The sequence below is a fragment of the Bufo gargarizans genome, unplaced genomic scaffold (assembly GCF_014858855.1).
Source record: "Bufo gargarizans isolate SCDJY-AF-19 unplaced genomic scaffold, ASM1485885v1 original_scaffold_2009_pilon, whole genome shotgun sequence".
Taxonomy (NCBI): Eukaryota; Metazoa; Chordata; class Amphibia; order Anura; family Bufonidae; genus Bufo; species Bufo gargarizans.
In genome coordinates this window covers 69,780-96,818 of record NW_025334601.1, presented here as the reverse complement: position 1 = coordinate 96,818, position 27,039 = coordinate 69,780, and the positions used below count along the sequence as shown (strand labels likewise).

Sequence of the window (27,039 nt, the reverse complement as noted above, 5' to 3'; positions counted from 1 at the left end):
TCGGCAAGGGGTACCATCTTTATGTGGACAATTTTTACACAAGTGTGGCCCTCTTTAGGCATTTGTTTCTAGAACGGATTGGCGCCTGTGGTACCGCGCGAACTAGTCGCGCGGGCTTCCCCCAACGGCTCGTTACCACCCGTCTTGCAAGGGGGCAGAGGGCCGCACTGTGTAACGAAGAACTGCTCGCGGTGAAATGGAGAGACAAGCGTGACGTTTACATGCTCTCCTCCATTCACGCAGACACGACAATACAAATTGAGCGAGCAACCCGTGTCATTGAAAAGCCCCTCTCAGTCCACGACTATAACCTCCACATGGGAGGGGTCGACTTCAATGACCAGATGTTGTCTCCGTATTTAGTTTCCCGACGCACCAGACGCTGGTATAAGAAGGTGTCTGTATATTTAATTCAATTGGCTCTGTACAATAGTTTTGTTCTCTACAGTAAGGCTGGGAGAACTGGATCCTTCCTCAAATTTCAGGAAGAGATCATCGAGAACCTCCTGTATCCAGGAGGTTCCGTGGCCCCAACCACCAGTGTAGTTAGCCGTCTACACGAGCGACATTTCCCCAATGTCGTTCCTGGTACCTCAACCCAACAGTCACCCCGAAAAAGATGTCGTGTCTGTAGCAGGAGTGGAATAAGGCGTGACACCCGCTATTTCTGTCCTGACTGTCCGGACCACCCTGCCCTATGCTTTGGAGAGTGTTTCCGGAAGTACCACTCACAGGTACACTATTAGCATAGGGATCATCTCACCAGGACAGGCACACAGGGCTATTAGGGCCCATACACTCACTGCTGCTGCAAACGTCTCCTTTCACATGGGACAAAGTGCATAACGCACTTCGCCACATCTTTGGGCGATTTGCGCTTTGCACATTGACCCATGGGGAAGGAGAGGTTTGTTCTATAAAGGTAAAAAAAAAAAAACAAAAAAAAAAAAACACACCAGTAAGCAAACACGTTAATGTTCAGTTAAAAAAGTTAAAGTTTATATGTTCTGTTGCAAAGTTAATAAAATTATTGCGTTGTGGCCTGGTTTTTTCTTTTTTTTTTTTTTTTCTTTTTTTACCTTCCAGGTGGACCAACCGATTGACTAGCTGCAGCACCGATGTGCATTCTGACAGAAGCATTGCGCTGCTGTCAGATTACACGCAAGTCGGTGTATGCGGCGCTGCAAGACGGGATTTTCTCCTCTGCAGTGACAGATACGTTTGCCGAGGCATACGAGCTGAGGAGGAGGCGGCGTTCCTATGCTTTGGCAAGCACTTTGTATATATATATATATATAAAAAAAAATAAAAAATCCCCGCAATGATTTATTCATCCACATCGATTGATGTGAATGGAGAAATCTGGTTTGCCAGGGCATACGAGCTAAGTGGGTATGGATGTAGGGCGGAGCTCCTATGTCTTGGCAGACGCCTTTCCCCTCCATTTTTTTTTTTTGGCAGAGATTTTTTCATCCACATTGATCGATGCGAATGAAGAAATCTGTGCCGTTCATTTTTTTCTTTCAGCCCAGAGGCTGAACGGAAAAAAAAATCTCATTACCTGTATGCTCAATATAAGGAGAATAGCAGAAACTCCTAATGCTGGCCATACATGTAATGATTGCGGAGACCCTCAAATGCCAGTGCAGTACAAACACCCCACAACTGACCCCATTTTGGAAAGAAGACACCCCAAGGTATTTGCTGAGGGGCATATTGAGTCCATGAAAGATTTACATTTTTGTCCTTAGCGGAAAGTGAGACTTTGTGAGAAAAAAAAAAAAAATCAATTTCCGCTAACTTATGCAAAAAAAAAAAAAATTCTATGAACTTGCCAGGCCCCTCATTGGATACCTTGGGGTGTCTTCTTTCCAAAGTGGGGTCACATGTGGGGTATTTATACTGCCCTGGCTTTTTAGGGCCCTAAAGCGTGAGAAGAAGTCTGGGATCCAAATGTCTAAAAATGCCCTCCTAAAAGGAATTTGGGACCCTTTGCGCATCTAGGCTGCAAAAAAGTGTCACACATCTGGTATCGCCGTACTCAGGAGAAGTTGGGGAATGTGTTTCGGGGTGTCATTTTACATATACCCATGCTGGGTGAGAAAAATATCTTGGTCAAATGCCAACTTTGTATAAAAAAAATGGGAAAAGTTGTCTTTTGCCAAGATATTTCTCTCACCCAGCATGGGTATATGTAAAATGACACCCCAAAACACATTCCCCAACTTCTCCTGAGTACGGCGATACCAGATGTGTGACACTTTTTTGATGCCAAGGTGGGCAAAGGGGCACATATTCCAAAGTGCACCTTTCGGATTTCACCGGTCATTTTTTACAGATTTTGATTGCAAAGTACTTCTCACACATATGGGCCCCTAAATTGCCAGGGCAGTATAACTACGCCACAAGTGACCCCATTTTGGAAAGAAGACACCCCAAGGTATTCCGTGAGGGGCATGTCGAGTTCCTAGAATTTTTTATTTTTTGTCGCAAGTTAGTGGAATATGAGACTTTGTAAGGAAAAAAGAGAAAAAAAAAATCATCATTTTCCGCTAACTTGTGACAAAAAATAAAAAATTCTAGGAACTCGCAGTGCCCCTCACGGAATACCTTGGGGTGTCTTCTTTCCAAAATGGGGTCACTTGTGGCGTAGTTATACTGCCCTGGCAATTTAGGGGCCCAAATGTGTGAGAAGTACCTTGCAATCAAAATGTGTAAAAAATGGCCTGCGAAATCCGAAAGGTGCACTTTGGAATATGTGCCCCTTTGCCCACCTTGGCAGCAAAAAAGTGTGACACATCTGGTATCGCCGTACTCAGGAGAAGTTGGGGAATGTGTTTTGGGGTGTCATTTTACATATACCCATGCTGGATGAGAGAAATATCTTGGCAAAAGACAACTTTTCCCATTTTTTTATACAAAGTTGGCATTTGACCAAGATATTTTTCTCACCCAGCATGGGTATATGTAAAATGACACCACAAAACACATTCCCCAACTTCTCCTGAGTACGGCGATACCAGATGTGTCACACTTTTTTGTTGCCAAGGTGGGCAAAGGGGCACATATTCTAAAGTGCACCTTTCGGATTTCACCAGTCATTTTTTACAGATTTTGATTGCAAAGTACTTCTCACACATTTGGGCCCCTAAATTGCCAGGGCAGTATAACTACGCCACAAGTGACCCCATTTTGGAAAGAAGACACCCCAAGGTATTCCGTGAGGGGCATGGCGAGTTCCTAGAATTTTTTATTTTTTGTAGCAAGTTAGTGGAATATGAGACTTTGTAAGGAAAAAAGAGAAAAAAAAAAAAATCATCATTTTCCGCTAACTTGTGACAAAAAATAAAAAATTCTAGGAACTCGCCATGCCCCTCACGGAATACCTTGGGGTGTCTTCTTTCCAAAATGGGGTCACTTGTGGCGTAGTTATACTGCCCTGGCAATTTAGGGGCCCAAATGTGTGAGAAGTACCTTGCAATCAAAATGTGTAAAAAATGGCCTGCAAAATCTGAAAGGTGCACTTTGGAATATGTGCCCCTTTGCCCACCTTGGCAGCAAAAAAGTGTCACACATTTGGTATCGCCGTACTCAGGAGAAGTTGGGGAATGTGTTTTGGGGGGTCATTTTACATATACCCATGCTGGATGAGAGAAATATCTTGGCAAAAGACAACTTTTCCCATTTTTTTATACAAAGTTGGCATTTGACCAAGATATTTTTCTCACCCAGCATGGGTATATGTAAAATGACACCCCAAAACACATTGCCCAACTTCTCCTGAGTACGGCGATACCAGATGTGTCACACTTTTTTGCTGCCAAGGTGGGCAAAGGGGCACATATTCCAAAGTGCACCTTTCGGATTTCACCGGTCATTTTTTACACATTTTGATTGCAAAGTTCTTCTCACACATTTGGGCCCCTAAATTGCCAGGGCAGTATAACTACCCCACAAGTGACCCCATTTTGGAAAGAAGACACCCCAAGGTATTCTGTGAGGGGCATGGCGAGTTCCTAGAATTTTTTATTTTTTGTCGCAAGTTAGTGGAATATGAGACTTTGTAAGAAAAAATAAAAAAAATAAAATCATCATCATTTTCCGCTAACTTGTGACAAAAAATAAAAAGTTCTATGAACTCACTATGCCCATCAGCGAATACCTTAGGGTGTCTACTTTCCGAAATGGGGTCATTTGTGGGGGTTTTCTACTGTTTGGGCATTGTAGAACCTCAGGAATCATGACAGGTGCTCAGAAAGTCAGAGCTGTTTCAAAAAGCGGAAATTCACATTTTTGTACCATAGTTTGTAAATGCTATAACTTTTACCCAAACCATTATTTTTTTTGCCCAAACATTTTTTTTTTATCAAAGACATGTAGAACAATAAATTTGGCGAAAAATTTATATATGGATGTCGTTTTTTTTGCAAAATTTTACAGCTGAAAGTGAAAAATGTCATTTTTTTGCAAAAAAATCGTTACATTTTGATTAATAACAAAAAAAGTAAAAATGCCAGCAGCAATGAAATACCACCAAATGAAAGCTCTATTAGTGAGAAGAAAAGGAGGTAAAATTCATTTGTATGGTAAGTTGCATGACCGAGCGATAAACGGTGAAAGTAGTGTAGTGCCGAAGTGTAAAAAGTGCTCTGGTCATGAAGGGGGTTTCACCTAGCGGGGCTGAAGTGGTTAAGAACGTGTAGAAGAGACTTGGGAACAGATTTCAGTCGAGACATGCTTGAAAGTAGTGAAAGTACCCTAATATTGTCTAAGGGCTCATTCAGATGGCTGTACGCTGTCCGCAAAAAATGTGGATCCGATTAGATGCTGACCCATTCACCCCTATGGGGCCCTTTCTTCCATTCCATGGCTCAGCAAAATCAGGCCATGGCCCCATTGATGTCTTCGGGTCCGCCCAAAAAACTGAATGCAATCCATTTTTTTTTTTGCGGACATGCTGAACTGTCCGCAAAAAAAAAGGATCCGCATTTTTGCGGACAGCATACAGCAGTCTGAATTAGAGTTGTTGCAATACCAAATTTTTTATTCGGTTTCGATACCATAAAAAGGTATTGCGATACTCGATACCATTCGATACCATGTGAAAAAAGAAACCAAAAAAGCCACGTGCATTCCGCATTTTAAAAAATGGCGAATCGCGCAGTTTTTTTTTTTTTCTGTTCCGGCGTTCACCGCATAGATTTTTTTTATATTTTAATAGTTTTGACTTTTCTGACGCGGCGATATGTGATATGTTTATTTATTATTTATACATTTTATTTGGAAAAGGGGGTGATTCATACTTAATATTTTGGTGGGGTCTTTTAAACTTTTTTTTCTTTAGACTTTTTATTTAATAACTATTTCCCCCCTTAGGGGCTAGAACCTGGGATTTTTTTCATCCCTTGTCCTATTCACCCTGATAGATCTCTATCAGGGTAAATAGGACTTCACACAGTCCCTGCTGCTCTGTGCTCTGTACCCACAGCATCAGGGATGTTACCATGGCAGCCAGGGCTTCAGTAGCGTCCTGGCTGCCATGGTAACCGATCGGAGCCCCAGGTTTACACTGCTGGGGCTCCGATCAGAAGCTGCCACTGCCACCAATGAAGGGGAGGGGGGAGGACCCTGTGGCCACTGCCACCAATGATTTTAATACTGGGGGTAGGGGGCACTGTGCCACCAATGATTTTAATGGGATTGGGGGTTGAGGGCGGGGGACGCACTGCGCCACCAATGATAATTACCCCTTAATACAGGAGGTGGCAGATCAGCGTCAGTTAACCCCTCAGGTGCCGCACCTGCCGCTGATCGCAGCTCCCTGTCAGGGGCAGGGTGCCGGCAATGCGATTCTGCTGCCGGCACCCGCCTCCTGTATTATGTGTTAAAGTCTGGACCCATATAAAGTAGTCTTTAAGTATTAGGCTACACAGAGCGGCGCACAGAGATGTCCCAGCACTTACTATTATTCCTGGGCGCCGCTCCGCTCGCCCGCTGTGCCCCATTACTGTCTCCTCTCCTGCTCCATATGCTAATTACTATCGGAGCAATGGGGAGGAGACATCAGCTTCTCTAGTGGGAGTTCCTTCTCCCTGGCTGTGGCGCTGTCCAATCGCAGCACAGGGAGAAGGAACGCCCACTAGAGAACCTGATGTCTCCTCCCCATTGCTCCGATAGAAAAGTAGGGAAGCTGCCTATAATAACCAACCAGAAGCCTCACTGAAACCTAAAACTGAAATCTGCTTGGATGCAAAAGGGGAAACCAAAAAGTCAAGTACTTCACTTTTCCTTTGCATTCATTTTGTTAGATCTCACTTATTATGCTGTTACTGCGACTATGGGATGTGTGTGACATTACAGCGTACGGTATATATGAGGTGACATTTACAGAACCACAGAACCTTAACCACATTTCTGCTGCTGCTGATGAACTTAAAGGGAATGTGTCACCGAAATAGTTTTCTGCATGTTAAAACCAGATAGTGACAGATATCCTTTTTTCTAATGTTTTTATTTTATGAGTGTAGATTTTTTTAATTCTAATTCCTGAAAATAATTATGGTGCCTGAGCTGTTCTTAACAGCATTTAGAGATATACTTTACAACAACCGCCATGGGCCATAGGCACAATAGACAGGAGGGGACTCATTAGCTTCTATAGGAGACTTTTCTAAACATGCTCTGTAACCTGTACAGAGGTCAGGAGGAAGTAGATAAGCTGTGATATCACCCATTGTGAATGGTGTCTGTCATTGTAATTCTGCCTGTGGTGATGAGCAGATAACTGCAGTAAAATGATCTGCACGGACCATGAAGTGGTGCCTATTATTAGGATCAGTGGGTTATGTAGATATTGACATGGAAAATTAAAAATAACATCACCAAATAATCTTAAAAAACATGTTTAACATAAATACTTGATTTCAAACACTGATGTCCTCTGGGACCATAGACAACTAGCACAATGAAGGAGCCGCTATAGTAAGTATGGGCCTCTGTGTCCTGTGTTACTAATGAATGGATGCAACACTCGCACGGCCCTTTCATTGTGCTGATCAGTGGAGTCCCACACTGATTAAACATTAAAGGGGTTGACTCACTTCAGCAAGTCGCATTTATTATGTAGCGAAGGTAAAAAAAAAAAAAATGCACTTACTAATGTATTGTTATTGTCTATATTGCTTCCTTTGCTGGCTGGATTCATTTTCCTATCACATTATACACTACTCGTTTCCATGGTTACAGACAACACTGCAATCCGGCAGCGTGGCTGTCCTTGCACATTGTAGGAAAAAGCACCAGACTATATGAGCTCCCACGGCCACAGATAGCACAGTGGCTGGCACTTGTTCCTATAGTGTGCAAGCACGACCACCACTGATGGATTGCAGGGTGGTCATAACCATGGAAACACACAGTGTATAATGTGGTGGAAAAATTAACCAAGCCAGCAAAGGAAGCAATATGGACAATCACAATACATTAGTAAGTGCCTTGTATTCACTTTCTCTACATTTCTCTCCACTTGCTGAAGTGAGACAACCCCTTTAATAGGATATCCTAAGGAAAATGAGGTATTTTTGCTGACCTGCGCTGCGTTTATATTTTGTGGCACATTTTTGTCACATTGGCTTTCCTGACCATACTGAGGGATGTATCCATGCATGTAGTAACAGGTAGGCCATCTTGCGATATTCATGTTTTATAATGTATATTCTTTGGACATGGCGACACTTGACATGTGGAGTAGTAGCAGCATAGGTCAGGCGATTCTGGCACCCTTATCTGTTGTTTTCCTTTTATCATTACCATTATATTGTAATATATTGTGTATATGAATTTTTATGCAATAAAGTGGATATATTTTTGATTATAGTGAGTATGTTTTTGTTGTCTGTGAGTGAGCAACACTATAGGTATATGTTCTGGTGACTATACATACCCTGATTTGTTGTTGTATTGAGGCCTGTTTAGGTTTTATCCTAAGGATAGGCCTACTCCGAGTGTAAAGGGAATCTGTCATCTCTGAAACTACCCAAACTAGAGGAGGCGAGGCGGTACAGTGTAAATGATGCAGAGTTTGATTCTGTATCTTCATACTTCATACTTGCGATCCAACTCTGTGCTCTCCTACAAACCAGCTGTGAAATGCATTGAGAGGACTCCTGAGCTCATGCACCTAAGGCCTCTTTCACACTACAGTATGTTGAATTCAGTGTTTTGCGTTCCGTTTTTCACGGATCCGTTGTTCCGTTTTTTGCTTCCGTTGTGGTTCCGTTTCCGTTCCGTTGTTCCGTTCCGTTTTTCCGTATGGCATATACAGTATACAGTAATTACATAGAAAAAATTGGGCTGGGCATAACATTTTCGATAGATGGTTCCGCAAAAAACGGAACGGATACGGAAGACATACGGATGCATTTCCGTATGTGTTCCGTTTTTTTTGCGGACCCATTGACTTGAATGGAGCCACGGACCGTGATTTGCGGCCAAATATAGGACATGTTCTATCTTTTCAACGGAATGGAAAAACGGAAATACGGAAACGGAATGCATACGGAACACATTCCTTTTTTTTGCGGAACCATTGAAATGAATGGTTCCGTATACGGACCGTATACGGAACGCGAAAAACGGACCGCAAAACGGAAAAAAAAACGGTAGTGTGAAAGAGGCCTAACTGAGAGGACTTCTGGAGAAGTCCACTCAATGTATTTTACTACTGCTGGTGTGTAAGAGCACAGAATCGGAATGCAAGTGAGTAAAATGATACAAATTGCATAATACTAGGTCATTTATGCTATGTACAACTTACTGTAGTTTGTGGGGTCTTTTGAAGCTGACAGACTCCCTTTAAAGGTGCCCATACACCTTCAATAGCCGTCGGCTGAACACAGGTCCGGCTGACAGCTATCTCTCCATACATGCTCAGTATGTGTTTTCAATGGGGAGAGAGGAGAAAGCTGCAGCCAGACACCTCAAGCATTGGCTCATCTCCCAGGAAAACAATAGGATCTGGTGTAGCATTTCAACACACCCGATTCTTCTCATACCCCCCATCATTTCATGGGTGACAGTCATAAGGTCCCCATATATATTAGATTCCCGGCCAGTCCCTCCGAAAACTGGTATACATTGACATCGCTGTTCCTTCAGCTATCATCAGTGATAGATAGCATGCTCTGTGTGCCGCAAAGGGCCGATTCTTGGCTAGATGGTGATGGTGAATTCACTAAAAGAGTTCAAGAGGGCAGGGCTCCAGATGGCTCCCAAAATGGTCGCCAATGCGACTTAGAATTTACAAATGGCAACAATACTTTTTAGTCTTGTCGCCATTTGCGACTAGACCCGCCTGAGCAGCTTTGCAGTTAAATACAGCAGCGGGCACAGGAGATGATAGTTCTCTGCCCCACCGAGAAGGAGTCCCTCCCCCTGTGCTGCTGCCACCGCCAATAAGAAGAGAGACGGGAGGAGGAGGGGAGGGGCTGTGGACACTGCGCCACCAATGAAGATAACTGACCTGTTAATACAAATACAGGAGGCGGGTGCTGGAATCAAATAGCCGGCACCCGACCTCTATGACAGGGAGCTGCGATCTGCTGCAGTTAACCCCTCAGTTAGGGGATCTGCTGCAGACCGCAGCTCCCTGTCATAGAGGTCGGGTGCCGGCTATTTGATTCCAGCACCCGCCTCCTGTATTTGTATTAACAGGTCAGTTATCTTCATTGGTGGCGCAGTGCCCCCCCCCCCCCCAACACCCCAGTATAATAAACATTGGTGGTGCAGTGCCCCCCCCAACACCCCAGTATAATAAACATTGGTGGCGCAGTGCGCCCCCCTTCCCCCCCAACACCCCAGTATAATAAACATTGGTGGTGCAGTGCCCCCCCCAACACCCCAGTATAATAAACATTGGTGGCGCAGTGCGCCCCCCTCCCCCCCCCAACACCCCTGTATAATAAACATTGGTGGCGCAGTGCCAATGAGGGTTAAAACATTTTTTTTTTTATTAACTCACCTCCTCCAATTGATCGCGTAGCTGCCGGTCTCCTGTTCTTTCTTCAGGACCTGTCAAAGGACCTGTGGTGACGTCACTGAGCTCATCACATGGTCCATTACCATGGTGATGGATCATGTGATGTACCATGTGATGAGCACAGGAACCTTTGACAGGTCCTGAAGAAAGAACAGGAGACAGGCAGCTACGCGATCAATTGGAGGAGGTGAGTTAATTTTTTTACCCTCAATTGATCTTCTACTGAGCATTCTGTATTAAAGAATGCTATTATTTTCCATTATAACCATGTCATAAGGGAAAATAACACAGTGAATAGACTTTCATCCTAGCAACCATGCGTGAAAATTGCACCGCATCCACACTTGCTTGCGGATGCTTGCGATTTTCACGAAGGCCCATTCACTTCTATAGGGCCTGCGTTGCGTGAAAAACGCACAAAATAGACACAGCGTGATCCGACAAGCAGTTCCGTCGTCGGAACTGCCTGCCGGATCCGCCGATCTGGATGTGACTGAAAGCATTTGTGAGACGCATCCGGATGCGGATCCATCTCACAAATGCATTGCAAGAACAAATCCATCTCTCCGCTTGTCATGCGGACAGACGGATCTGTCTTGCATCTTTTTACACATTTTTACCGGTCTGAGAATGCGCAGACCGGAAGGACGGATCCGGCATTCCGGTATTTTGAATGCTGGATCCGGCACTAATACATTCCTATGGGGAAAAATGCCAGATCCGGTATTCAGGCAAGTCTTCAGTTTTTTTCGCCGGAGATAAAACCGTAGCATGCTACGGTTTTCTCTTTTGCCTGATCAGTCAAAACGACTGAACTGAAGACATCCTGATGCATCCTGAACGGATTACTCTCCATTCAGAATGCATGGGGATATGCCTGATCAGTTATTTTCCGGTATTGAGCCCCTGTGACGGAATTCTATGCCGGAAAAGAAAACCGCTAGTGTGAAAGTACCCTAAAATATTAAGTTTAAATCCCCCCTTTCCTAATTTTACATATAAAATATATAAACAATAAATAAATGAACATATTACATACAGCTGCGTCCGAAAAGTCCAAACTATTAAATTATTAGAAAATATATCTCCTATGCGGTGAGCTCCGTAACAGAAATAAATAAATAAAAACCATGCGATTCGCCATTTTTTTGTCACCTTGTCACCCCAAAAAATAGGATAGGACTGTTCTATTATGGGCCGAACGTTTCATAAAATGTGAAATGCACGTGGCTTTTTTTTTTTTTTTTTTTTTGTGTGGTATTGAGTATCGCAATACTTTTTTATGGTGACGAAAGCAAATCAAAATATTAGTATCGAAACAACCCTACAGCGATCTGATCGGCGTAGCGTTTTCACGATACCAAAATTTTGATTCGGTTTCGATTTGGCGACTAAAAATTTAATTTGGCTCCTAAATTTTTCAGTTCAGGAGCCAATGGCTACTAGGTATTTTTTTTAGTCTGGAGCACTGGAGGGGCCTGGAGGTATTTCTGGAGTGTAATAATATTACAGGCTATAGCTACTAGAGATGGGTTGTTGATCCAGGGAGTTATTCTGATTGCTTGATTGGAGTCGGGAAGGAATTTTTTTACCCTAAAGTGGGGAAAATTCACTTCTACCTCACAGTTTTTATTTGCCTTCCTCTGGATTAACTTGCAGGATAACAGGCCGAACTGGATGGACAAATGTTTTTTTCAGTAACTATGTTACTATGTAACCATGTAATCAGATATCACTGAAAATGGAAGAAAAAAGATTCTGACAGCCTAACAGAAAAAACTGTCACTGGTGATGGCACAATAAAGGAGGTTTATAAAGAAACATTTATGAAATTACGAGTGGATCACAATGGTGCCTGTGGTATGATATATCCGGCACCACATGCTAGGCATAAAAAAAATAAGGATAGGTCATCAATATCTGATCGGCTGGGAACCTGTCTCAAAGGGAACCTGTCACTGGGATTTTGTGTATAGGGCTGAGGACATGGGTTGCTAGATGGCCGCTAGCACATCCACAATACCCAGTCCCCATAGCTCTGTGTGCTTTTATTGTGTTAAAAAAAGATTTAATACATATGCAAACGTCGGATCCCCACTACACTTTACCATGGCTGCCAGGACTTTAGCGTCCCGGCAGCCATGGTAACCATTCAAAAAAAGCTAAACGTCGGATCCAGCAATGCGCCGAAACGACGTTTAGCTTAAGGCCGGATCCGGATTAATGCCTTTCAATGGGCATTAATTCCGCATCCGGCCTTGCGGCAAGTGTTCAGGATTTTTGGCCGGAGCAAAAAGCACAGCATGCTGCGGTATTTTCTCCGGCCAAGAAACGTTCCGGTCCTTAACTGAATACATCCTGATGCATCCTGAACAGATTTCTCTCCATTCAGAATGCATTTGGATAATCCTGATCAGGATTCTTCCGGCATAGAGCCCCGACGACGGAACTCTATGCCGGAAGAAAAGAACGCAAGTGTGAAAGAGCCCTTAGAGACCTATTGAGAATCAAAGTAACACATTGTCACAACCAGACAGCTGAGAAGCTCTGACAGAGGCCTTTCAGAACCTCCTCCTTGAGTTCTCTTTGTTGTGCTGTTCAGTTCCTCATCTCGTTAGCCTCTCTCAGCTGTCATGGAGTTGGACTGATTGCTTCCCTTTAAATCCCTCCCCATGGTGCATTGCTGGGCGGCTTATACTTCTTCCTGGAGTGTGTGTGCATGCTGACCTTGTTCTCCTGTCTGCTACAAAGCTAAGTGTTGTACCTTTATCTGTTATTTTCTGTTTGCTGGATCCCAGGTGACCCTGACTCCCTCTGTATCTTGTGTAGGGAGCCGGTGGTCGTGTCCCCTCACCATTGTAGGGTGCTCAGGGCTTTATAGTCAAGGTTCGTGGATATGCAAACCTCCACCATTAGGATCTTTGCATAGGCTGAGCAGCCAGGGAAAGTGCCAGGTCTTCTGCAGGGGTCTCCCTTGGTTCCTTAGCTTTTGGATCCAGCGAGTCATTTATACATGTTGCTTTGCCTTGTTTCCTGTACACCGTCCGTGACATTATAAGCTGCCATAACCGTCTCAAGCATGGATCCGGTTTCACTTTTGGCTGAACGCTTCCAGGGTCTTTCATTGGAGGTAGCTGATCTCCGTAAGACTTTTTCTCAGCTTCAAGTGACCGGTTCAGCTTGCGTTCATGGAGTTTGTTCTGAGCCTAAGATCTCGCTCCCGGATACGTTCTCCGGGGGTAGTGAGAATTTTGTGTGTTTTAGAGAGGCTTGCAAACTCCATTTTCGCCTTCTTCCCCACTCCTCTGGTGATGAGGAACGGAGGGTGGGGATCATTATATCGCTGCTCAGAGGTAACGCTCAGTCGTGGGCCTTTTCGCTGCCGGAGTGGGCACGGCCCCTCCGTTCAGTGGATGAATTCTTTTTAGCCCTGGGTCAGATATATGATGATCCGGATCGTATTGCTCTGGATGAGTCTAAACTACGTCTATTATGCCAGGGTAAACAATCCGCAGAAATATACTGCTCAGAATTTCGGAGATGGGCAGTTGATACTGGTTGGAATGATGCTGCACTCCGAAGTCAATTTTGCCATGGTCTTTCAGAGGGATTGAAAGATGCATTTGCCTTTCATGAGAGGCCTATTTCTTTGGACTCTGCCATGTCTCAGGCTGTTCGTATTGACAGGCGTCTTAGAGAGAGAGGGGAGATGTCCCCTTCCTGTCATACTCAGTCCCAGGACAGTGCAGCGGTCCCATTCTGTCCGCAGGGGTCTCAGTCGCTGTCAGCCCCTTCTGAGCAGGAGCCCATGCAGCTGGGGTTGATTGCTTCTGACAATAGAAGATTCAGCTCGCATGGGAGGGTTTGTTTTTGTTGTGGAGGTATAAATCATTTGGCAAATATTTGTCCCTCTAGGAGATTCAGGCAGTTTTCTGGGAGTAATAAAGAAACAAACAGGAAAAAATCTTTTAAAAATGTTCCGTCTGTTACTATTGGCAGGGTTGAGGCGGAAATTGAAGGTTTTCCATTTGCTTGTAGTTCCCGTTTTGTCCTGCCGGCTAGGGTGGCGCTAGAGAGCAAGAACATTTTTTGTGAGATTTTTGTGGATAGTGGAGCATTGATAATCAATTTGCGATAACTCATGGTTTCCAGGTGCGCACTTTGGGAAAGGATATTCCTGTTTTTGCCATCGATTCCGCTCCACTTTCTCAAAAATCATTAAAGGGCATAGTTCACAATATCCGTTTAATTGTGAGTGATGCTCATGTTGAGGATGTGTCATGTTTCGTCCTTAGCGGTTTACCTACCCCTCTGGTGTTGGGGCTGCCCTGGCTCACTAAGCATAACCCCACCATTGATTGGCAAGCGAGGCAAATAAATGGTTGGCGTGACTTTTGCAGAGAGAATTGCCTCATGACTTCTGTTTCTGAGGTTGCTACTAAGACTGTACCATCTTTTCTCTCTGAATTTTCGGATGTCTTCTCTGAGAGTGGAGTTCAGGATTTGCCCCCGCACAGGGAGTACGATTGCCCTATTAATCTCATCCCAGACGCCAAGCTGCCTAAATCTCGTTTATACAATCTTTCCCAACCTGAGAGGATCGCTATGCGTGCTTATATCTCTGAGAGTCTGAGAAAGGGACACATATGACCCTCGAAGTCACCTGTTGCCGCTGGTTTTTTCTTTGTTAAGAAAAAAGATGGTTCTTTAAGACCTTGTCTGGATTTCAGGGAGCTGAACAATATCACAATTCGTGACCCTTATCCGCTTCCTCTGATCCCGGACCTGTTTAACCAGGTTGTTGGGGCTAAAGTCTTTTCCAAATTAGATCTAAGAGGGGCATACAACCTGGTCAGGGTCAGAGAAGGGGACGAATGGAAGACGGCCTTCAATACCCCTGAGGGCCATTTTGAAAATTTGGTTATGCCTTTTGGTTTGATGAATGCCCCAGCCGTTTTTCAGCATTTCGTGAACAGCATTTTTTATCATTTGATGGGAAAATTTGTATTGGTGTATTTGGATGACATTTTGATTTTTTCTCCCGATTTCAAAACTCATAAGGAACATTTACGTCAGGTCTTGCTCATCCTGCGGGAGAATAAATTATATGCGAAACTGGAAAAATGTGTGTTTGCGGGTCCAGAAATTCAATTTCTGGGGTTTCTTCTCTCCGCTTCTGGTTTTCGCATGGACCCCGAGAAGGTCCGCGCTGTGCTTGAGTGGGAGCTTCCTGAGAATCAGAAGGCGCTGATGCGTTTTTTGGGCTTTGCCAATTATTACAGGAAGTTCATTTTGAATTATTCTTCTATTGTTAAACCACTCACTGATATGACCAGAAAGGGGGTAGATTTTTCTTCTTGGTCAGTAGAGGCGCGTAAGGCTTTTTCTGATATCAAGGAGAGTTTTGCTTCCGCTCCCATCTTGGTGCAACCTGATGTTTCTTTACCCTTCATAGTTGAGGTTGATGCTTCTGAGGTGGGTGTGGGGGCGGTCTTGTCTCAGGGTTCCTCTCCTGCCAATTGGCGACCGTGTGCCTTTTTCTCAAGAAAACTCTCCTCCGCAGAGAGAAATTACGATGTGGGAGATAGGGAATTGTTGGCCATCAAGTTAGCTTTTGAGGAATGGCGCCATTGGCTAGAGGGAGCCAGACACCCTATTACCGTATTTACTGACCATAAAAATCTGGCCTACTTGGAGTCAGCCAAGCGTCTGTACCCGAGACAGGCCAGATGGTCTTTGTTCTTTTCTAGGTTTAGTTTTGTTGTCACGTTCCGCCCTGGAGTTAAGAATGTGAAGGCAGATGCCCTGTCACGTTGTTTTCCGGGAGGCGGGAATTTTGAAGACCCGGGTCCCATTTTGGCTGAAGGTGTGGTGGTCTCTGCTCTTTTTCCTGAATTGGAGGCAGAGGTGCAGGCAGCCCAGTCAGAGGCTCCTGATCTTTGTCCTCCTGGGAGGTTGTTTGTGCCTCTCGCTTTAAGACACAAGATTTTTAAAGAACACCACGATACGGTCCTTGCTGGGCACCCGGGGGTAAGAGCCACACTGGATCTCATCGCTCGGAGATTCTGGTGGCCTGCGCTTCGTAAGTCGGTTGAGGGTTTTGTGGCAGCCTGCGAGACTTGCGCTCGTGCCAAAGTCCCTCATTCACGGCCATCAGGTCCTCTCCTTCCCTTACCCATTCCTTCCCGTCCTTGGACACATCTGTCCATGGACTTCATAACGGACCTGCCTCGTTCCTCGGGGAAGACTGTGATTCTGGTGGTGGTGGACCGTTTTAGCAAAATGGTGCATTTCATCCCTTTTCCTGGTTTGCCCAATGATAAGACGCTGGCGCAGGCATTTATTGATCACATTGTCAAATTGCACGGTATTCCTTCAGACATAGTCTCTGATAGGGGCACGCAGTTTGTTTCCAGATTCTGGAAGGCTTTCTGTTCTCGCTTGGGGGTTCGGTTGTCATTCTCTTCTGCTTTCCACCCGCAGTCGAATGGCCAGACAGAGCGCGTCAATCAGAATCTGGAGACATATCTGCGCTGTTTTGTGGCGGAGAATCAAGAGGATTGGTGTTCTTTTTTGTCCCTTGCTGAGTTTGCTTTAAATAACCGTCGTCAGGAGTCCTCTGATAAGTCACCATTTTTTGGTGCATATGGGTTTCATCCGCAGTTTGGGACTTTCTCGGGAGAGGGGTCTTCTGGTTTACCTGATGAGGACAGATTCTCCTCGTCTTTGTCATCTATTTGGCAAAAGATTCAGGATAATCTAAAGAGCATGAGTGAGAGATATAAGCGTGTGGCAGATAAGAGACGTGTGCTTGGTCCGGACCTGAATGTTGGTGATCTGGTGTGGTTGTCTACCAAGAATATCAAATTGAAGGTTCCCTCCTGGAAGTTGGGTCCTAGGTTTATTGGGCCTTACAAAATCCTGTCTGTCATCAATCCTGTTGCCTACCGTCTTGATCTTCCTCAGACTTGGAAGATCCATAATGTTTTTCATAAGTCCTTATTGAAACCTTATGTTCAACCCATTGTACCCTCGCCTTTGCCTCCTCCTCCGATTATGGTTGATGGGAATCTTGAATTTCAGGTCTCTAGGATTGTGGATTCTCATCTTGTTCGCGGTTCTCTTCAGTACCTTGTTCATTGGGAGGGTTATGGTCCTGAGGAGAGGACGTTAAGGCCTCTCGTCTCATCAGGGCTTTCCATAGGTCCCATCCTGAGAAGGTGGGCTCTGAGTGTCCGGAGTCCACTCGTAGAGGGAGAGGTACTGTCACAACCAGACAGCTGAGAAGCTCTGACAGAGGCCTTTCAGAACCTCCTCCTTGAGTTCTCTTTGTTGTGCTGTTCAGTTCCTCATCTTGTTAGCCTCTCTCAGCTGTCATGGAGTTGGACTGATTGCTTCCCTTTAAATCCCTCCCCATGGTGCATTGCTGGGCGTCTTATACTTCTTCCTGGAGTGTGTGTGCATGCTGACCTTGTTCTCCTGTCTGCTACAAAGCTAAGTGTTGTACCTTTATCTGTTATTTTCTGTTTGCTGGATCCCAGGTGACCCTGACTCCCTCTGTATCTTGTGTAGGGAGCCGGTGGTCGTGTCCCCTCACTATTGTAGGGTGCTCAGGGCTTTATAGTCAAGGTTCGTGGATATGCAAACCTCCACCATTAGGATCTTTGCATAGGCTGAGCAGCCAGGGAAAGTGCCAGGTCTTCTGCAGGGGTCTCCCTTGGTTCCTTAGCTTTTGGATCCAGCGAGTCATTTATACATGTTGCTTTGCCTTGTTTCCTGTACACCGTCCGTGACACACATCTACAGGGTGACCAAGCACTGTGCAGTGTTCAACACTGTGATTGACACTAGTCTTAACCCCTTCTTTCCCAGGCCAGTTTTTACCTTAAAGAGGACCTTTCACTAGTGTACAAACTAAAAACTAACTATACCTGTGGGCAGAGCGGCGCCCAGGGGTCCCCCTGCACTTACTAGTATGCCTGGGCGCTGCCCCGTTCGCCCGGTATAGGCTCTGGTGTCTCAGCTCCGTCTGTTGTACTGGACTGATTTTTTTGTAGGAGGCGTGTTCCTTGCTGCAGTGCTGGCCAATCACAGTGCACAGCCCATAGCCTGGCTATGAGCTGTGCGTTGCGATTGGCCAGTGCTGCAGCACTGGCGAAAATTTAAGGAGAAATTTCTAACTTTTACTTCTTTTTGCAGATTTTCCATTTCAATCCATTTTTTCTGGTAAGGCAGGAAGGGTTAACAACAAGATAAAGCTGAATATTTTTTTACCTTGATTCTGCAGTTTACAGGAACACCCCATATGTGGTTGTAAACTGATGTATGGGCACACGGCAGGACGCAGAAGGGAAGGAGCAACATATGGATTTTGGAGGGCAGATTTCACTGAGATAATTTTAAATTGCCATGTCACATTTGAAGACCTCCTGATGTACCCCTACAGTAGAAACTCACAATTTTGGAAACTATGGGATATTATGCGATATTACGCTTTTTGTGAGGCAAAGGTAACCCCAAAAAATTCAGTTTTGGCAGTTTTTATTTTTATTTTAGATCATGTAATATTTTATAGAAAAAGTCATTACAGACGTACTGATACCTAATATGTTTATTTTGTATTTTATTTATATCAGTTTTACACAATAAAAAGCATTTTTGAAAAAAAATTATGTTTCTGTGTCTCCATTTTCTGAAAGCCATATTTGTTTTTATTTTTCTGCCAATCATCTTGTGCAGGGGCTTATTTTTTTGCGGGAAGAGTTGATGTTTTTATTGGTACTGTTTTGGGTACATAAGATTTTTTGATCTTTCAATATTACACTTTTTAGGACAGGGTGACCAAAAAATTGCACAGTTTTTCATTTATATTTTTTTACGGCTTTCGCCTAAGGGGATAGGTCATGTGATATTTTTATAGCGCCGCTCATTACGGATGCAGCGATATCTAATATGTCTATTTTTATAAATAAATTAATGTCTATTTTTTATTATAAAAAAAAAAAAAAGCTTGATGAATCGCTCCATTTACTGTAAACTTTTATTTATTTTTGTCCTAGTACATGGACTTTAACATTTCAGGGTCTGATGTTTAAATGTAGTACATTGCTATATTTTACTACACTAAAACTATCAGTTTCACACTGACAGTGTGCCTGTGAGACCCAGCCTCGGGGCTTTCGTAGTTGGCAGCCTCCGGCCCCCTGTCACTGCAGTGCAGGGGGCCGATGGAGAGGCAGAGGGAGCCCCCTCCCTCTGCAATCCTCTGATATGCCATGGTCGGATATAAAGGGTTAATCCGTCGGCATCAGCGTTTACAGTGATGCTGGCGGATACAGCAGGGTAGTACAGAAGAGAGAAAGAAAAGCAGTGTGTCAATCAACCAGATTGCCCCTTTTGGTTATCAGTGTGAAGTATAGATACTATACTATACTATAAGTATAGATACTATAGTGCAGGGATCAGCAACCTTCGGCACTCCAGCTGTTGTGAAACTACAATTACCAGCATGCTCCATTCATTTCTATGTAAGTTCTTAGAAGAGCAGAGCAAGTATGCATGCTGGGAGTTGTAGTTTCACAACAGCTGGAGTGCCGGAGGTTGCCTACCCCTGCTATAGTATAGTGCAATTAAAAATAACAACCATAACCACCGAGAAGGTGTCCGGCGCCACACACCTCTGTTGATATCAGCTATTTCATTCGTTTTTTTAGCGGATACAGCAGGGGCCAGGCTGGCAGTCACAGCTGAGCCCCTGCATTGATCAGGCGCCCACAGCCCGCCCGATCATCATGATGTACCAGAACGTCAATTTGCGAGTAGTCACTACCCGCTGTGACGTACTGGTACGTCATATGTCGCCAAGGGGTTAATTACAGACAGGGCCCCGTACATGCAGCCCAATTCCTAGCCTGACCGGCACTGAGAAAAGTTCCCTGCGTGTGTCCCTATTTCACACGGTCTCTGCCTAAATATTAGATCACCACTGACTACATATATGGGGTCATTTATCAAACTGGTGTCAAGTAGAACTGGCTTAGTTGCCCATAGCAACCAATCCGATTCCACCTTTTCATTTTGGAAGGCTCCTTTAGAAAATGAAAGCTGGAATCTGATTAGTTGCTATGGGCAACTAAGCCAGTTCTACTTTACACCAGTTTGATAAATGACCCCAATAGTTTTTTAGTCCCCTAAGAGGAGTTTTACAGCAGCCCCTTATACAAGTGGACCACCGATCAATTCACTTCTCTAAGACCTCCCTGTATGGCGCTCGGCTATCAGTGGTCATGCATGTGCACCACCATTTCATTCACACAAGGGACACTATTCTCATGATTGGTTGGGGTGTGACAATACAGTTCTCACCACGTACATAACGATACAGTTCTCACCACGTACGTCAGGAAGTGGGACCCCTTCAGCAAACGTACATGTACGTGATAATTCAGTAACAGGGTTTTATGCCTTTTTTATGTACATTTGTACAGGTGTTTTACATACATTTTTGCCATTCTATTGAGAAGCCTGAGGAGAAGAACCCCCATAGAAACAAACTTTCTTCAGGATGCTGCGTTTTTATAAAACACTTCTGAAACCACATGGACCAAACACTTTTACCTCATGAACCAAAAACTCTCAAGCAACACCTGGCCACCACATTTTAGTCCAAAAATGATAAAACAAACCTTCCCTAAAAACGCACCTAAAATACTATGATAGAGATTTATCAAAACTGGTGTTGAGGAAAACTGGCTTAGTTGCCCATAGCAACCAATCAGATTCCACCTTTCATTTTGCACAGGAGCTCTGAAAAATGAATAGCGGGATCTAATTGGTTGCTATGGGCAACTAAGCCAGTTTTCCTTTACACGAGTTTTAATAAATCTCCCCCTATGTTCTATGAGCCATGACCCTGCATCTGGGTTCCCATCACTGTTGACAGCAAGAATAGTGGAACCCCCAAAGATGCCAAGGGGGTAATGAAAATGGAAGAAGGGACAGAATGGGTTAAAAATATAAACAAATCATTAATAACCTGATCGATCCCCACTACTGCCAATCCTGGTCCTGGCCCAAATTCCACACACAGCAGTGACCCGCCACTGTCATTGGCAGTAAACCTGTGTCTCGAGCCTATGACCAGGAAGAGGAGAGCAATGAGGACAGGAGCAGCTAGGGACCGGGGTTGGTGAGTATTGATAATCTTTTTAATTTTTAACCCATTCTGGCCCTTATTTTTCCCTGGCAAACTCCTTAAAGTCATTGTGGTCCATCAGGATTAGCTGCTATCTGGAAACACTGTTATGGCTCAGTTAATGCTGGTGTCAAAAATCAACATCGTCATTCCTTTTTTATATGATATATATATTTTTTTATCATGCTGCATTCCAAATATCAATTTTTGCACCGAATAGGAGCGTGTCTATATGAAGTCCTATTAAAATCAACTGGATCCTAGGGTTATATTAACAACTGCGTCAGTGCCTCCATTCGACAGCTCTATTCCCACTGACAAAACCACCTTGATGGGATTCCATTATAAGCCAATGGGATCTGCTGAAATTGAGGTATGATTTTTTTTTGCTATTTTATGACATTTACTGCTGCTGTCCAAGATTTCATTTATCACGTGTCATCCATTTCCAAGCAGGTTTTGATAAAAAATAAATTACAGACGTGGATGGCATTAAAGGGGTACCAGTGAGTGTCACACCACTTGGAAACCAATCGATCAGGACAATGGGGACCCTGCTGGGCCCCTGAAATGCACTGCCACTGCTGCAGCCCTCAGCTATATCCGCCAGCCGCTCTGTTCTTTTCGGGGGACCTGTGCTCCCATTCTCACAATTATTGGTGCTCCTTCCACTGATCTAATAGTTATTCCCTATGCTGTGTTTAGGGGATAACATAAAATTACAAGGATATATACACCGCTGCTAATTTTATATATTTCTCAACTGTTCCAATGTGCAAAAAACCCATAAACTTCCTTCAGAAACAATCTGATTAAGGCCTAGTTCACACTTCAGTCATTAGGTCAGTTATTTCCATCAGTTAGGTCTCATGCACACGACCGTTGTGTGTTTTGCGGTCCGCAAACCGAGGATTCGCAAAACACGGATGGCGTCCGTGTGCGTTCCGCAATTTGCAGAACGGCACGGACAGCCTTTAATATAAATGCCTATTCTTGTCCGCAAAGTGCGGACAAGAATAGGACAGGTTATATTTTTTTTTTGCGGACCACGGAACGGAGCAACGGATGCGGACAGCACCCGGAGTGCTGTCCGCATCTTTTGCAGACCCACTGAAGTGAATGGGTCCGCATCCGAGACGCCAAAACTGCGGCTCGGATGCGGACCAAAACAACGGCCGTGTGCATGAGGCCAAATTGTGAAAACCAGTAATGAAGCCTACTCAGAGATGAGGTGTTATGTAAAGATCTGCTCCGGTTCTGCGGTTTTGACCCGCACCTGGTTTTGGTTAATAATAACTGACCAAATAACTGAAGCTTTAGGGCTCATGCACACAAACGTATTTTTTGTCTGCATCCGATCTGGTTGGATGCGGACCCTTTCACTTCAATGGGGCCACAAAAGATGCATCTATATAGAACATTTCCTATTCTTGTCTGCATCACGGACAAGGATAGGACTGTTCTTATATGGGCCGAACGTTCCGGAAAATGCAGAACGCACATGGCCGGTATCAATGTTTTGCAGACTGCAAAAAAACGGCTACAGCCATGTGCATGAGCCTTAGGTTCACATCACATTTCATTTTACGTTCTTTTGATCCGTGAGAAGAACAGAAAAAAAAAAAAAAAAACCTGATCCTGTAGAAAAAAGGATCCTGTAAAAAAAACCTGATCCTGTAAAAAACCTGATCCTGAGCATTCGTTATGAACATTTTGCATCCGTTTTAGCCATTTCTATCTGAGATCCGTTAAAACGCACCTCAGACAGCGATAGCTAATATGGATGAAAGATGTGCGTAATGGATCCTTAAAATACAGGATCTGTCTTTGTTTTTTTCTGTTCTTCTGACAGATCAGAAGGACGGAGAATGAAACGGTGATGTGAACGCAGTCTTACAGGTAAAGGGTGGATTTTCATTTGCTGGAATTTTTTACCACAAATCTGCAACGTGAATAAAAACTGATTGAAAATGAAAATGCCTTGTCTGAGATGTGAACGGATGGTAGCAGGTGACACTAGTAACACCACTGCACTTTCTACACTTATCTAATGAGGACATCTGAACACACATCTACCACCCCAGTGCTGCCCTCTGTCACTTCACACACAGCACTGTGACAGCATGTGACACTCTGAGGAACAAGGACACCAGAACAAGTTCTACAAACCTAATATAAGAAGCCCTGGTCCAGCTCTCCCTGGCACTGGGCTCCCTGGACTCATTTCCTCTGTTCTTCCTCCATGTGCCCAGTGTTTGAGGAAGTGCCTGCACACTCTTCTGGTCCCTTATGGACCTGACACAGTGCTAGACACCAGCAGGACTTGTTGGCTTCTCTAGTTCCTCAGCAGCAGGCTGGAGAGCCTTACCTGTCAGGAGCTCTGTCCACATGCAGCAGGGTGATGCACGCTCAGGGTCCCCTAGCTGGCCATTGCCCTGAGTCTTCTTCTGGTGACCGAGCTCCTTTCAGTTTCCTTGTTTTCTCCGTGCTCTGGGCGGGTATTTGGGTGAGCTCATCACATCACTGATGGTTCCTCCTCCCTCCCAGGCTGGAGGTGTGTGGCTTCTTCTGTGAAGAAGTCGCTCTTGTTCTCACTTCCTGACTGGAAATTCCCATTTGGTGTCTGTGTAGTGAGAGGAGGACGATAAAGAGATGCCTCGCTGTCAATGGAGTCATGACAAGACGTCATGGGGATTTTAGATGTTGTGGTTTGACACATAAATGTCTATGAAGATGCCCTGTACTTTTTCAGGGCGCTTTCTACAAGCTTATCATAGTCATCCTCCAGGGAGTCCACATTGAGGGCTCATGAACGTGTTTGTGATACACATTTTTTGCGGGTCAAATGCGGACTCATTCACTTCAATGGTGCCGCAGAGGATGGGCACGACGTTTTGTTCCTCAAAATGCGGAAGGCACACGGACGGTATCCGTGTTTTGCGGAACCGCAAAAACGGCAAGGGTTGTGTGCATGAGCCCTAAGGGTCCATTCACACGTCCGTAGAATGGGTCCGGATCGTTGCGAAACGATTCCTGACCCATTCGTTCTCTATGGGGCTAGAAGAGATGCGGACAGCACACAGTGTGCTATCCACATTTCTGGAGCGCGGCCCCAATCTTTCAGTCCGCGGCTCCCCCCAAAAAATAGAACATGCTCTATTGTCCGCAATTGTGGACAAGAATAGGCAGTTCTATGGGGGACACGCAATACACTGCGGACGTGTGAGTGGACCCTTACACGAACAAAGTTTCTTATAATTTAACCACTTAATGACCACCCACTGTCTTTTGCAGTCTCTACTGTAGAAGGAGCAGAACAACCCTGCTCTATGAATGAACTGCAACAGCAGTGTTTCGGGCTCGGGTCTGGAGGTAGCTCCAATCACAACAGCTTATGACCACGGCATGATCAAAGGGAATTTCCACTTCTGACTGGGTCTCATTGATCTGATCGGAGGCTAGGTAAGCCCTCTGCCGTCAGCCCTGGAGACCTAAAAAGGACCCCAGGACTTTTTAAAGGGAATAACCAACTATGTTTCAGACCCCACAGAGTGGCCAGACCCACAGCAGTGATCATACTTGCCTGTTCGCAGCCCTGGGTTCTGGCTCTGCAGCTTCTCTCTCGGCTTCAGTATCCTGATGACTGGGGCATGTGACTGCTGCAGCTAATCACTGAGCGCTGCGGTTAGGCTACTTTCACACTAGCGTTTTGGCTTTCCGTTTCTGAGATCCGTCATGGGCTCTCACAAGCGGTCCAAAACGGATCAGTTTCGCCCCAATGCATTCTGAATGGAAAAGGTTCAGCTCAGAATGCATCAGTTTGCCTCAGTTCAGAGACGCCTACAGCGTTTTTCTGTCCGTATGTGGTGCGGAGCAAGACAAATCTGTCCTGGCACACAATGTAAGTCAATGGGGACGGATCTGTTTTCTCTGACACAATAGAAAACGGATCCGTCCCCCATTGACTTTCAATGGTGTTCAAGACGGATCCGTCATGGTTAGGGTACATTCACACGTCCGTAGTGTATTGCGGATCCGCAATACACCCCGTCGGCACCCCCATAGAACTGCCTATTCTTGTCTGCAATTTCAGACAAGAATAGGACATGTTCTAAGACCGGGCGAGGGGTGCCACCGTATGGGGCGCAAGTCAAAGGGGGGCACTGGTCACATTGGCGATGCAGGGGGAGGCAACGGGTCAAGAATATTATTAGTCAGGGCAGAGAGGGGATCGGGGGATGAGTGCTTCCATTGTGGAAGAGCTTATCTCCATAGTCATCTGTATCGCCGTCCTCAGCCTATTAGAGGCCCGTGCGGCGTGATGATGTAATTGCGCCGCCTGAGCCGTACAGCGCAGGACACAGGCCGGAAGAGGCCTGCATCGCATCGCTAGAGAGGCACTTCTAACTGGCACATTATTGGGGGGCATCTATGGGGGCACTTACTGGCACATTATTGGGGGGAATCAATGAGGGCACTTCCTGGCACATTATTGGGGGGCATCTATGGGGGCACTTACTGGCACATTATTAGGGGGCATGTATGGGGCACTTACTGGCACATTATTGGGGGCATCTATGGGGCACTTACTGGCACATTATTAGGGGGGCATCTATGGGGGCACTTACTGGCACATTATTTGGGGGCATCTATGGGGGCACTTACTGGCACATTATTGGGGGGCATCTATGGGGGCACTTACTGGCACATTATTGGGGGGCATCTATGGGGCACTTCTTACTGGCACATTATTGGGGGCACTAGGGGGGCTTCTACTGAGGCCACAAAGAAGGGGTATTTTATATGGGGGGCTCTGCATGGTACTACTATTATCAGGGGGTTTATCTGTTTCTGCAGTATAGTATTGGGGAGCACAGGATGTAGGGTAGTAGGATGATTTGTCCAGAAGATGGGAGGATGATGGAAAAGTAGTAAACAAAGATTTTCTTTTGTCAAACTGCAGAGACGAAAAATGGCTGAAAAATGATTGTTTAGTCTGAAGGTCTGAAAGGAGATGAGGAAGAGGGAAGGAAGATCTACATCAAAGGAGACGTCACTGGATGTAAGAGGTATGTGTAAACAAACTGAAAAGAAAAGGAAAGTGACCAAACTGAGATCTGTAGAGACTTTAAAGAGGACCTTTCATGGGTGCCAACATTGGAAGTTAACTATCTGGCCATGTAGAGCGGCGCCCAGGGATCTCACTGCACTTACTATTATCCCTGGGCTCCGTTCGCCCGCTGTGGCCCCGTTACCTTCTCCCGCGCTGTATGGTAATTGCTACTATCGGTTCACCAGGGAGGAGTCTGCCCTGTTTCTCTCTGGGCGTTCCTTCTCCCAGGCTGTAGCGCTGTCAAATCGCAGCGCAGAGCTCACAGGGAGAAGGAACGCCGAGGAGAGGAGCTGATGTCTCCTCCCTGTTGCGAAGTTAGCATCAATTAGCATACAGCGCGTGGAATATACCGGGGGCCAGAGCAAACTGCCCTTCATGACGGATCCGCAAAAAACACTAGTGTGAAAGTAGCCTTACCTGACACCCGTTCGAGACATGACCCCGTGAGGTGCTGCATGGGTAACAGGTCACCACTGCAGCCAGTCATTGTGCAGGATGTTGATGCCGAGAGAGATGCGAGCTGCACAGTCGGTGGTGAAGACAGTAAATGGGCTTTGTTTTAAAATGTAGTAAACTTATGCAAAAGAAAAAATAACTGCACTTATTAGGCATCCACATGACCAAAATAACCTGAAAGTAAAAAAAAATTTAAACAATGTCAAAAATTGCTTTTTCTATATTTGCAGCACAGAAATA

General features: G+C 45.0%; 1 protein-coding gene across 1 annotated transcript in view; it reads right to left on the bottom strand.

The window, feature by feature from the left end:
- Positions 1-23,741, bottom strand: part of NFKB1 (nuclear factor kappa B subunit 1) — a 124,695-nt gene extending 100,954 nt beyond the window's left edge. The window contains exon 1 of the mRNA XM_044274701.1: positions 23,599-23,741. The gene's annotated coding sequence lies outside the window, so the exon portion shown is untranslated. The remainder of the gene's footprint in view (positions 1-23,598) is intronic.
- Between the last annotated feature and the right edge of the window lie 3,298 nt (positions 23,742-27,039).